We start from the raw sequence: 11,950 nt of genomic DNA on the forward strand, positions 1-11,950 counted from the left end.
GACTTCACATTCCAGGATGTCTGGCTCTAGGTCAGTGATCACACCATCATGATTATCTTCGTTGTAAAGATCTTTTTTGTACAGTTCTTCTGTGTATTCTTGCCACCTCTTCTTAATATCTTCTGTTTCTGTTAGGTCCATACAATTTCTGTCCTTTATCGAGCCCATCTTTGCATGAAATGTTCCCTTGGTATCTCTAATTTTCTTGAAGAGATCTCTAGTCTTTCGCATTATGTTGTTTTCCTCTATTTCTTTGCACTGATTGCTGAGGAAGGCTTTCTTATCTCTCCTTGCTATTCTTTGGAACTTTGCGTTCAGATGCTTATATCTTTCCTTTTCTCCTTTGCTTTTCACCTCTCTTCTTTTCACAGCTATTTGTAAGGCCTCCCCAGACAGCCATTTTGTCTTTTTGCATTTCTTTTCCATGGGGATGGTCTTGATCCCTGTCTCCTGTACAATGTCATAAACCTCCGTCCGTAGTTCATCAGGCACTCTGTCTATCAGATCTAGTCCCTTAAATCTATTTCTCACTTCCTCTGTATAATCATAAGGGATTTGATTTAGGTCATACCTGAATGGTCTAGTGGTTTGCCCTGCTTTCTTCAATTTAAGTCTGAATTTGGCATTCAGTGACCGTCAAAGATTCTGAAAACCTTTCTTCGTATGCATCCACTCTTCATGGATACCTGTGCATATGTGGACCCATTCATACCAAACCCACACCCTTTTCACCCCAGCATCTTCTGGTTCAGCCCATCTCAAGATGCTAACTGTGCCCAGAAGCACATCCCTAGGATTTTTTAAGCCTCATTTGCATTTCAAGAGAAAGTCAAGTTGCATTCCCTGACTTACTTTATATGTACCTCTTCCCCTGGCAGGTGCCAAAACTGCTACAGACCTCTCCACAATAAGCCTCTCTTCTTTGAAACAGGAAATGCCATTTGGCCCAGCCTGAAAGGAGTAATCCTTCTAGTCCCCTGGAGGAGAGCCACCTAGGATTGGCTCTGGTGCTGAAGGGGCTACAGGGTGGGATCTGGCAGTCCCCCGAGGAAACAGAAGTTGGGACCAGGAGAGTAACATTTGCTTAAAACTTCTCTGGAGCTGGGTTTTGTTTGCTGGGGAAGACTGACAGAGCTGGGTCATGTTTGCTGGGGAAGGGCCAGGGTCCTGGGCTCTATCACCTCTAGCCTAAAATAGATTAAATGTCCTCTGCAGAGCAAACCGGAGAAGTGGCTATGGGCTCATTGTGAGTGCTGCTGGCCTGGGAGGAGTAAGCTTGGAGTGGCGAGGGGCAGGAGGGCCCCATCTCTCTTTGCCTTAATGACAGCAGGAGTTTACAGACCCATATCGGCAGCAGCTGGTCGAGACTCTTCCCTTGTCCCTGTCACTACTCAGTTGCCAAAGGTACAGTCCAGGTTGGAGAAAGCTTTGCCCGGCTAGCCCGTCATGTGATGTGAAGGCAGGCCAAGGGCACTTTGTGAAATTCCAGGCTGGCCTGTGGTCACCATGTCCCCAATCCTATGCTCCCTTCCTCTGACTACACCAGACTCAAATTCCCCTGAAGCGTGTAAAGCTCAGACACCCCCAAACAATGGCAGGCTTTCCAGTGGGCACAGGGGCACAGGAGGGCCTCCCCTTTTTTCTTCCAGGACAACAGCTGCCTATTGCTAAGGGGGTTTATCTTGTTTGTGAAGCTCCCACTGCTCCTGGGTTGTAAGCGTGGCCAGAGAGCAGCTCTGTGTGGGAAGGGCCTGAGGCTGCGGTGCAGTGAGGCTCAGCCTGCCACCCTGGGGACAGGCAGGCAGGAAGCTCCACCCGCTTGGGGAAAACCTGTCCTTTCATCTGGTCTACTCCATCTCACCTTCTCACCAGGCACAAAGCGCAAACAGGGAATCTGGATTTCAAGCAGGCAGTCTGAGACCACTATCAGGTTCGTGTCAGTGGGAATTAAACAGAGATGATATCACCAGCGCAGACACTCTGCTTCTGACCCCAGGGCTCCCACATACTTGCTTTGATCTTTGTGGTCAGTCTTTTCAGTAAAGGCCCAAGCCCTCTTTGCAACAGGATGTTACCTCTCCTCCTATTAAGAGATGGACCCTATGTCTCCATCCACGTGAACTTGGGCAGTCCTTGCAACAAAGTTTGGTCAACAGAATGTGGAAGAAGTGATGCTGTGTAAGTTTCAGAGCCTAGGCCTTAAATGACCTGGCAGCTTCCTACTTTGCTCTCATTAGATGATGTCCCCCAGTTGGTAGAGTTTACTCCTGGATGAGAGGAGGAGTAAACTCCTATACAGAGAACGGAGGCACCCCAGCTGACAGCCAGCACCCACTGTCACTGTGAATGAGACCGACGTGGCCCTTCCAGCTGCTGTAAGATGCCCTCTGACTGTTTACTGCACGAGTGATCCCAAGTGAGATCAAAGAAAAACTGCCTGGCAACTGACAAATCATCAGAAATAATAAACTGTTGTCTTAAGATACTCAGTCGTGGGGTTGTTTATCACCCCAAGCCTCTGCTGTCAAGATGCTAGGCCCAAATGCCCATCCCGAGTTTTCTCCCTTGCCCCAGTGTGCACCATTCCCCAAGCCTGGCCTGCCAGTCCCATTCTACTGATCCCACCTTGGTTTCATGGACCCTTCCTTGAGTCCTAAAGTCAAACTCACTAAATTATCCCTTGACAAGCCCACTCCTACTCATTAATCACCAAGACCACCTATCCCAGATTTCCTGCTATGAAAGCAGGAAGACAAGATGGATGGGTGGAAGGAAGGAAGAAAGGGAGGGCTCAGTAGGGCATTGTCTTCCATTATCTTCGCCCCTGGGTTTCCGAGGTGGTGCTAGTGGTAGAGAACCCACCGTAAGAGAAGCAGATTTGATGCTTTGGTCAGGAAGATGTCCTGGAGGAGGGCATGGCAACCCACTCCAGTATTCTTGCTTGGAGAATCTCATGGACAGAGGAGCCTGGCAGGCTACACTCTGTAGGGTCACAGAGAGTCAGACATGACTGAAGCAATTGAGCATGCACACACACCTTCACCACCATCCACTTCTTCAAGTAATAATTTTTTATTATTAATATAATAGGTTAAGAGTTTAGGCATCGTCTATCTATTCCTGGTTTCACAGTGATGCCCTGGGACATACATGCAAAGTTGGGTGCAAAGTAACTTGGCTAAAGTATAGGATATTTGGAAATAGTACAAGGTGAGGCATGGCTAGAGCCGAACTGAGAGGAAGAGATTCAGAGGGAGACCGCGAAGCTGTAGTCCCCATTGCTGTTAGTTTGCTCCTGGGAATCAATTTGACAGGAAAAGATCAGGGAGGCTAGCTTTGTTTCATCAAATAACCTGCTCGGTCAAAAGAGACTATTTCCCAAAGAATAGTCGAATTACATTTTCAGTGAACCTCCTAAGACCTATTCAGGCAGCCCAGTTTGCCTTCTGTCTTGGGGAAGAGAAGTAGTGCTCTATAAAAATTTAAGCTAATGAATTTTTCTCTTACACTATAGAGAAGACTAGAGAGCATGCTCAGCATAAAATAGTAGTTTTCAGTAACTGTCTTTGAAGTCACACAGACCTTGGATTTGAATCCAAGTCCTAGTCAATAGGACCCTCAGCTACCGAATTTCTATGAGCTTTAATTTCCTCATCTGTAAAATGATTTTACAGATGGTGAAATCACAGAGGCAGCACATGTCAAGCTGCTAACAGAGCACCTTGCCCAGAGTAACTCCTCAAAAACATCAGCTACCATTAGAAATAAAAACATAGTAAATATTAGCTACTACTATTGTAATCACAATCTGTTACAAAGAAGGAAGTTAAACTCTCTTCAGGAAAATAACATGCTTAATCCTTTCACCCATTTCTGCTTTATTGACTATGCTAAAGTCTTTGACTGTGTGGATCACAACGAACTGTGGAAAATTCTGAAAGAGATGGGAATACCAGACCACCTGACTGGCCTCTTGAGAAACCTATATGCAGGTCAGGAAGCAACAGTTAGAACTGGACGTGGAATAACAGACTGGTTCCAAATAGGAAAAGGAGTACTTCAAGGCTGTATATTGTCACCCTGCTTATTTAACTTATATGCAGAGTACATCATGAGACACAATGGGTTGGATGAAGCACAAGCTGGAATCAAGATTGCCAGGAGAAATATCAATAGCCTCATATATGCAGATGACACCACCCTTATGGCAGAAAGTGAAGAAGAACTAAAGAGCCTCTTGATGAAAGTGAAAGAGGAGAGTGAAAAAGTTGGCTTAAAGCTCAACATTCAGAAAACTAAGATCATGGCATCTGGTCCCATCCCTTCATGGCAAATAGATGGGGAAACAGTGGAAACAGTGACAGACTTTATTTTTTTGGGCTCCAAAATCACTGCAGATGGTGATTGTAGCCACCATATTAAAAGATACTTGCTCCTTGGAAGGAAAGTTATGACTAACCTAGACAGCATATTAAAAAGCAGAGACATTACTTTGCCAACAAAGGTCCCTGTAGTCAGGGCTATGGTTTTTCCAGTAGTTATGTGTGGAGGTGAGAATTGAACTTAAAGAAAGCTGAGCACTGAAGAATTGATGCTTTTGAACTGTGGTGTTGGAGAAGACTCTTGAGAGTCCCTTGGACTTCAAGGAGATCCAACCAGTCCATCCTAAAGGAAATGAACCCTGAATTTCATTGGAAGGACTGATGCTGACGCTCCAATAACTTGGCCACCTGGTGTGAAGAGCCGAGTCATTGGAAAGGACCTTGATGCTGGCCATGGCAATGACAGGCTCAACACCTTGCTTGTCCATGAGTAGTCACACAAAGGAAAGGGTGACAATGATCAAAGTGACACTGGAGAATTTTTATAGCAACCTTATTGCTCAACATGAAGAATGAGAAATGAGACAAAAGAAGTTAGAAAAAGTGATGGAAGAAGAAGGCCTCAAGGCTGAAGAGAAACGACTCCGGAGATCAGCACATGCTCGGAAGGAAACAGAGTTTCTTACTTTGAAGAGAGCAAGACTTGGACTGGAAGATTTTGAGTCCTTAAAAGTAATAGGCAGAGGAGCCTTTGGTGAGGTGTGGCTTGTTCAGAAGAAAGATACCGGGCATGTGTATGCAATGAAAATACTTCATAAAGCACATATGCTTGAAAAAGAGCAGGTTGGCCACAATCGTGCAGAGCGCGACATTCTAGTGGAGGCAGACAGTTTGTGGGTTGTGAAAATGTTCTATAGTTTTCAGGATAAGCTAAACCTCTACCTAATCATGGAGTTCCTGCCTGGAGGGGACATGATGACCCTGTTGATAAAAAAAGACAGGCTGAGAGAAGAAGAGACTCAGTTTTACGTAGCAGAAACCGTGTTAGCCTTAGACTCTATTCACCAACTTGGGTTCATCCACAGAGACGTCAAACAAGACAACCTTCTCCTGGACCGCAAGGGCCATGTGAAGCTTTCTGACTTTGGCCTTTACACAGGACTGAAAAAAGCACATAGGACAGAATTTTATAGGAATCTGAACCACAGCCTCCCCAGTGATTTCACTTTTCAGAGCATGAATTCCAAAAGGAAAGCAGAAACCTGGAAAAGAAATAGACGTTAGCTAGCCTTCTCCAGGGTAGGCACAGACCGGGTACAACAAGCTCTGTGATTGGTGGTCGCTGGGGGTGATCATGTATGATATGCTCATTGGCTACCCACCTTTCTGTTCTAAGACCCCTCCAGAGACATACAAGAAGGTGATGAACTGGAAAGAAACTTTGACTTTTCCTCCAGAGGTTCCTATTTCTGAGAAAGCCAAGGATCTAATTTTGAGATTCTGCTGTGAATGGGAACATAGAATTGGAGCCCCTGGAGTTGAGGAAATAAAAAATAATTCTTTTTTTGAAGGTGTTGACTGGGAACACATCAGAGAGAGACCTGCTGCAATATCTATTGAAATCAAAAGCATTGATGATACCTCAAACTTTCATGAGTTTCCAGAATCTGATATTCTTAAGCCAACAGTGGCAACAAGTAATCACCCTGAGACAGACTACGAGAACAAAGACTGGGTCTTCATCAATTACACCTACAAGCACTTCAAGGGCCTGACTGCACGGGGGAGTGATCCCTTCCTACATGAAAGCAGCAAAATCGTTTTCCTTGAAATGGGATCCTAAATCGAGTTCTTTGTACAACATCATGGTTTTCTTCTCATAAACTCTTTTGGAAAGAGTTTCCAGGAGGTTCACGGAACCCACCAACGTGGTGAACATGGTGATAGTAAGTGGATTCTCTTCCGTAACACAGCTGATGACTGGTAGAACAAAGACAACTGTTTCTACCATGTTGGGCACGAAAGGCTGTCCTGCTTCTTTAGAAGCATCATGAGCCAATCTGGTGTTTTAAAAAAACCTCAAATTTTCCTAAGTTCATCAAAACGAAGGGGGAAAAACAGCCATCATCCAGCTTTAACACTGTAACATAAACTTATTATCAGCCAATTCTGTGTTTCTGTGACATGCTTCCTGTCAAGCCCACCAAGTATTTTTTTTTTCTTTATGGCTAAAAGTTCGTAGTACTAAAGGAAATAAAGCAAAAAAGAGCATCGGCAGCCAGCATTCTGGCTGAAGAAAATGATCCGCCATTCTGAATGGATGGTTATGGTGGTTTCTCCCCAGACCTCAGCCTCTGGCAAGTGGCTTTTCATAGCCTCCGTTCTTTTCAAAAAAAGAATTATTTTTTATTTCCTCAACTCCAGGGGCTCCAATTCTATGTTCCCATTCACAACAGAATCTCAAAATTAGGTTGAGGCTAATTTTGGTGCACTTTATTTATGGTCCTGGAATAAAGACCCTCAATCCATTTTGATTTATTTGCTCCTGCCCATCTAAAATACTCATGCTGCTCTTCTGAGTGCTGATGGAGGAGGCCAGCTTGATCCATTGTTGCTCTTAGAAGACCCAAAGGCTGCTGGGCATTGCCAAGGAGTCTCAGATCACGTGGAAAATCCTCACCTTCTCTTCACGACTGTATCAGAAAATCCCTTTGGATATCACCTTGGACCAGCAATACCCACAACTGCTGCCAACAGGACCTCGGCTCCTTCCTGGGAACACAGCAAGGAGAGCCTGGGCGGAAGCAGGCGGCCTGGAACACTCTTGGCGAAGGTGCTGCTCCTGTTCTGTCTCCAGGACCTGCCTGCCAGCGGTGAGGGAACCAGCCCAGGACACAGTGCAGAGCCCACCTGCAGACGCTTGTACAGTTCACGCCTCAGTCCCTGGTGTGGCCATATTTGTATTCCCAGTGTTTCTCCTCTCCCAACTTTAAGAAACCATTTTGCCTTGGAATCATGATTACAAATTTTTCCTTTGCAGATGCCTTCCTGGGGGATGGTCGTCTCCACCCTAAAGGGTCACCTGCAGGTCTGGGCTGACCAGGCCTCTCTGCTCGGGTGGTCTCTGGAGACCCTCTGAATTTTAGCATAAAGTGCATTTTCTTTCACAGCTGCCACCACCTTTAGAGAACTTTTGCTGCATCAGAAAAATGTGGAGGCTCTATATCAATGCATTATTGCTTTAAAAAATTTTGATGACTCTTACAGCATCATTTGCACCTATGTGGTAACTGCGTATTGCAGAGTGTGTGGCCAAGTCACAACTGGGATACTGCTTCCTGCCAGTCTTGAGGTTGTAAACATCAGCTATGAAAAGAAAGTATGTCCCAGCTTAACCATTCAGGAAAAAAAAAAGGAATATCAAAGTGATAGTAGTAAGTGAAGCTGCTTTGGTTTTTAATGACTTAGAGGAAGGAAAAAGAATTTTAGGGAAATATTAACTCTGGATGAAGATCATGTGTTTGCCCCTTATTCTTTCATTCATGGTTTGCTGGTGAAAAGGAAGTGAGAGTCTTTTGTGTAACTATATAGTTTCTTTGGATTACCAAATAGTTGGGGTCTTGACCCCCGTGTGTTTTGCAAGAGTATGTGGTAAGCATGTTTAATGAGGAGGGTGATAGTCTGTATGTTGGAAAGTGGCATGGGATGATTGGGGTGGGGGGTGGATGCCCACATTTTATCTTCTAAACTTCTGAATAAACTGTGTGAAAACAAACAAACAAAAAATAATAAAGGAGATCAGTCCTGGGTGTTCATTGGAAGGACTGATGTTGAAGCTGAAACTCCAATACTTTGGCCACCTGATGCAAAGAGCTGACTCATTTGAAAAGACCCGGATGCTGGGAAAGATTGAGGGTGGGAGGAGAAGGGGATGACAGAGGATGAGATGGTTGGATGGCATCACTGACTCAATGGACATGAGTGTGAGTAAGCTCTGGGAGTTGGTGATGCACAGGGAGGCCTGGCGTGCTGCAGTCCATGGGGTCACAAAGAGTCAGACATGACTGAGTGACTGAACTGAACTGAACTGAACTGAATCCTTCCACCCAGACAAACTAGGAGCTCTGGTGCTAAACAAGTTGCCGCTTTGGGTTCTCCCAGGGAACCTCTTAGGGAGAGTTAGCAGCCAAAGGAATGGGCAAAGGTGGGGGGATTCTGAGTTTGAGGCAGTCAGATGGATACCATGGGAACCAGATGAACTTAAAAGGTTCCAAGTAAAAGGTGGGAGAAGGAGACTAAGGAAATGCAAGAGCCCGAAAGGAAGGCTGCATTCTGCCTTTCTGGGCGCTGGCGGCCTCATGTTAACTGTGGCCAGGAATCCCAAAGGACACCTCCAAGACCTGGCTGTCTTCCCTATCTTTCTCTAACTCAGTGTGGTACTGGGAAACGTCCAATAACCAGTTTGAATGAGGTGGCCTGCTTGCATATACATTTTACTGATAGAAACGATGGGTAGTACACAATTTACAAATAGTAATAAAATACTCTTTATTGTAAAGTCTGTGTAGCCAATTAATCAGTAAGTCAAGAAGGCTTTCACTGAGTTTTAGCAACCTCTTGTATGGATAGGTAGCAATTATCAGATGAGTATAGTTCTGAGTGTTGGATGATATTTCATTTATAGCTGACTTTCTCATTATAATACTAGAAGAATATTTTTAAATTTTTATTCTATTCACAATGTAACACCCACAGATACGGTACACATGTAAGTTCATCTCAATTATTAATATTTCCTCCATCGCTTTAGCCTAGTCAACAAATTTTTTTTTAATTTTAAAAAATTAAAAAATAATATAAAGCAAGCCCTGATCTGTAGCCTTTGCTAGTTTCTGTGAGATAAATATTAACACCAAATAAATACCAACACCTTAGTCAGTTTTCAAGTTACTAACATTAAGTCGCTACACAATGAGTTGGAAGATTTTCAGTAGTATATGTCTATGTAGTATTTCCACCATACAGAAAAGCAAAAGTAAATACCCTCAAAAACATGGTATAGTAAAAAAAATAAGAAAATAAGTAAGTGATGTGTTTGTGCTTATTATAGTTATATAATTTATTAATTGCAAATTTATATAAATTTATATTTAATAATGCCTATGTGTGAGTCTGAGTGAACTCTGGGAGTTGGTGATGGATAGGGAGGCCTGGCGTGCTGTGATTCATGGGGTCACAAAGAGTCGGACACGACTGAGCGACTGATCTGGTCTGATGTTTAATAACCAGTTCACAAAATTCCTGAGAATTTAGGAACTGGCTCTTGTAAGTCAATTTGAGCCATTCCTGGGTGGTAGTAGCAATACTCATTAGCTTCCAGATGGTACTAGTGGTAAAGATTCCACCTGTCAATGCAGGAGCATAAAAGACACAGGTTCAATCCCTGGGTCAGGAAGATCCCCTGGAGGAAGAAATGGCAACCCACTCCAGTATTCTTGCCAGGAAAATTCCATGGACAGAGGAGACTAGCAGGCTTCAGTCCATGGGATCACAAAGTTTTGGACAAGACTGAGAGTCTGAGCACATAATAGTAATACTCATACTATTAGCTCTTCCTAATTCAAGAGATGGTGATTGCTGTCATGAAATTAAAAGATGCTTACTCCTTGGGAGGAAAGTTATGACCAACCTAGATAGCATATTCAAAAGCAGAGATATTACTTTGCCAAAAAAGGTCCATCTAGTTAAGGCTATGGTTTTTCCAGTGGTCATGTATGGATGTAAAAGTTGGACTGTGAAGAAAGCTGAGTGCTGAAGAATTGATGCTTTTGAAGTGTGGTGTTGGAGAAGACTCTTGAGAGTCCCTTGGACTGCAAGGAGATCCAACCAGTCCATTCTGAAGGAGATCAGTCCTGGGTGTTCTTTGGAAGGACTGATGCTAAAGCTGAAATTTTGGCCACCTCATGTGGAGGTGGAAAAGACCCTGATGCTGGGAGGGATTAGGGGCAGGAGGAGAAGGGGATGAAAGAGGATGAGATGGCTGGATGGCATTACTGACTCGATGGACATGAGTTTGGGTGAACTCTGGGAGTTGGTGATGGACAGGGAGGCCCGGTGTGCTGCAATTCATGGGGTTGCAAAGAGTCGGACACGATTGAGTGACTGAACTGAACTGAGATCAAGGATTTTCAACTCTGACGATAGATCAGAATTCCCCAGAGCAGGGGATATTTTTTGTTTTGTTTCATTTAACCTGAATGCCTAGGCCACATCCAAGACCAAGAAAATCCAAATCTCTGGAGGTAGCACCAGGCATCAGTATTTTTCAAACCTCCCAGATAATTCCAGCATGCAGCCAAGGTTGAGAATCACTGGCACAGAACCTCGCTACTCAAAATGAGGTCCTGATACCAGCAACTCAGGTAACATGCAAAAGCCCTTTAGAAATGCAGAATCTTGGGCCCCACTCCAAAGCAAGATGTCCAAGAGATTGGAACTCAAGTTGAAGTCCTGAGCGCTGCACCCACCTCACATCAGCTGCCTAACTCATACTCACCCCTTCACTCCTGCTTTTTCACTGAAGCCTTCCCTAACAGTCCATTGATTCATCAAGTCCCAGAGTGCTTCCATCGCACCCTGTACCTCTTCCTGGCTTTTATCATCATCGAGTTTCAGTCATTATGTATTGATTCTGCTGATGTCTAAATCTCCGAGCAAAGTGAAGAGGTAATATGGGAAGCTCACTTGCTGTGTAGAAGAGCTCTGGTGATGTGAGAAGCCACTTGGCAGCCCCTGGAGATTGAAAATCTCAGTGATAAGCAGGTTGGGCCAGAGTCTGAAGAACATGAGTACTGTAAGGGATACAATGTACCACTTGGATGAGGGCAACCTCCTCTGGCAGGATAGAATTGGGTATAGGAGAAAAGAGATGAAATCTGGAAAGCTCAGGGTGTTCAATGATCAAATGAGGATGCAACACAGACAGATAGCAGGGGATGTTAGGTGGGTTGGACTCCCTTCTCAGTAGATTTATTAAGCTCAGAATTTTATTCTCTTTTTCTCCCTCTCTGTCTCTGTCCGTCACACACACACATACACGTCCTCAACTCTCTCAGAAGAAAATGTTCCAGTTTTAGCAAATCCTCAGTCCAACTGCAGAAGCACACAACCGTGGGTCAGAGAAGACACTTCTCTGTAGTGAAGAACTGGAAGGGGCACGCCGCTGCTCTCAGTCCATATGGAGGACCGAGTTCCTCAGCCCAGAGGCCCCTGCTCCTTGGATGCTGGCAAAGTGGTGGGTGCAGGGACTGAGCCAAAGTATAACCGAAAGTGGGGTCCAGCTGCTTGTTGCTCAAAAGCCAGTAAAGAGACAAGATTGGTGAAAAGGAAAGTTTGCTTAATTTTCTATGCCAGCAACCGGGGTGGGAGTGAAGGGGGGGGACACCTGTCCAAAGACCTACTCTCCCTCACTGGCAATCAGTGGGCAAGAGCTTTTATAGACAGAGGGAGGGGGCTACATTCAGAATCAGCGCAGTCAGCTCTGACAGTCATCTTGAAGTTGGTCATGTCGTGGTCTGACCAGCATCATCTTGATTGTTTTGAGTACATTACAAGTGTACTAAATATAC

The 11,950-nt window shown here is 44.6% G+C and overlaps 1 pseudogene; it reads left to right on the forward strand.

Annotated features, from left to right (window-relative positions):
• Positions 1–4,759: 4,759 nt before the first annotated feature.
• On the forward strand, positions 4,760–6,205 carry LOC109565719 (serine/threonine-protein kinase 38-like; annotated as a pseudogene).
• Positions 6,206–11,950: the final 5,745 nt, after the last annotated feature.

Source organism: Bos indicus, chromosome 11, assembly GCF_029378745.1.
Source record: "Bos indicus isolate NIAB-ARS_2022 breed Sahiwal x Tharparkar chromosome 11, NIAB-ARS_B.indTharparkar_mat_pri_1.0, whole genome shotgun sequence".
NCBI classification, from domain to species: Eukaryota; Metazoa; Chordata; class Mammalia; order Artiodactyla; family Bovidae; genus Bos; species Bos indicus.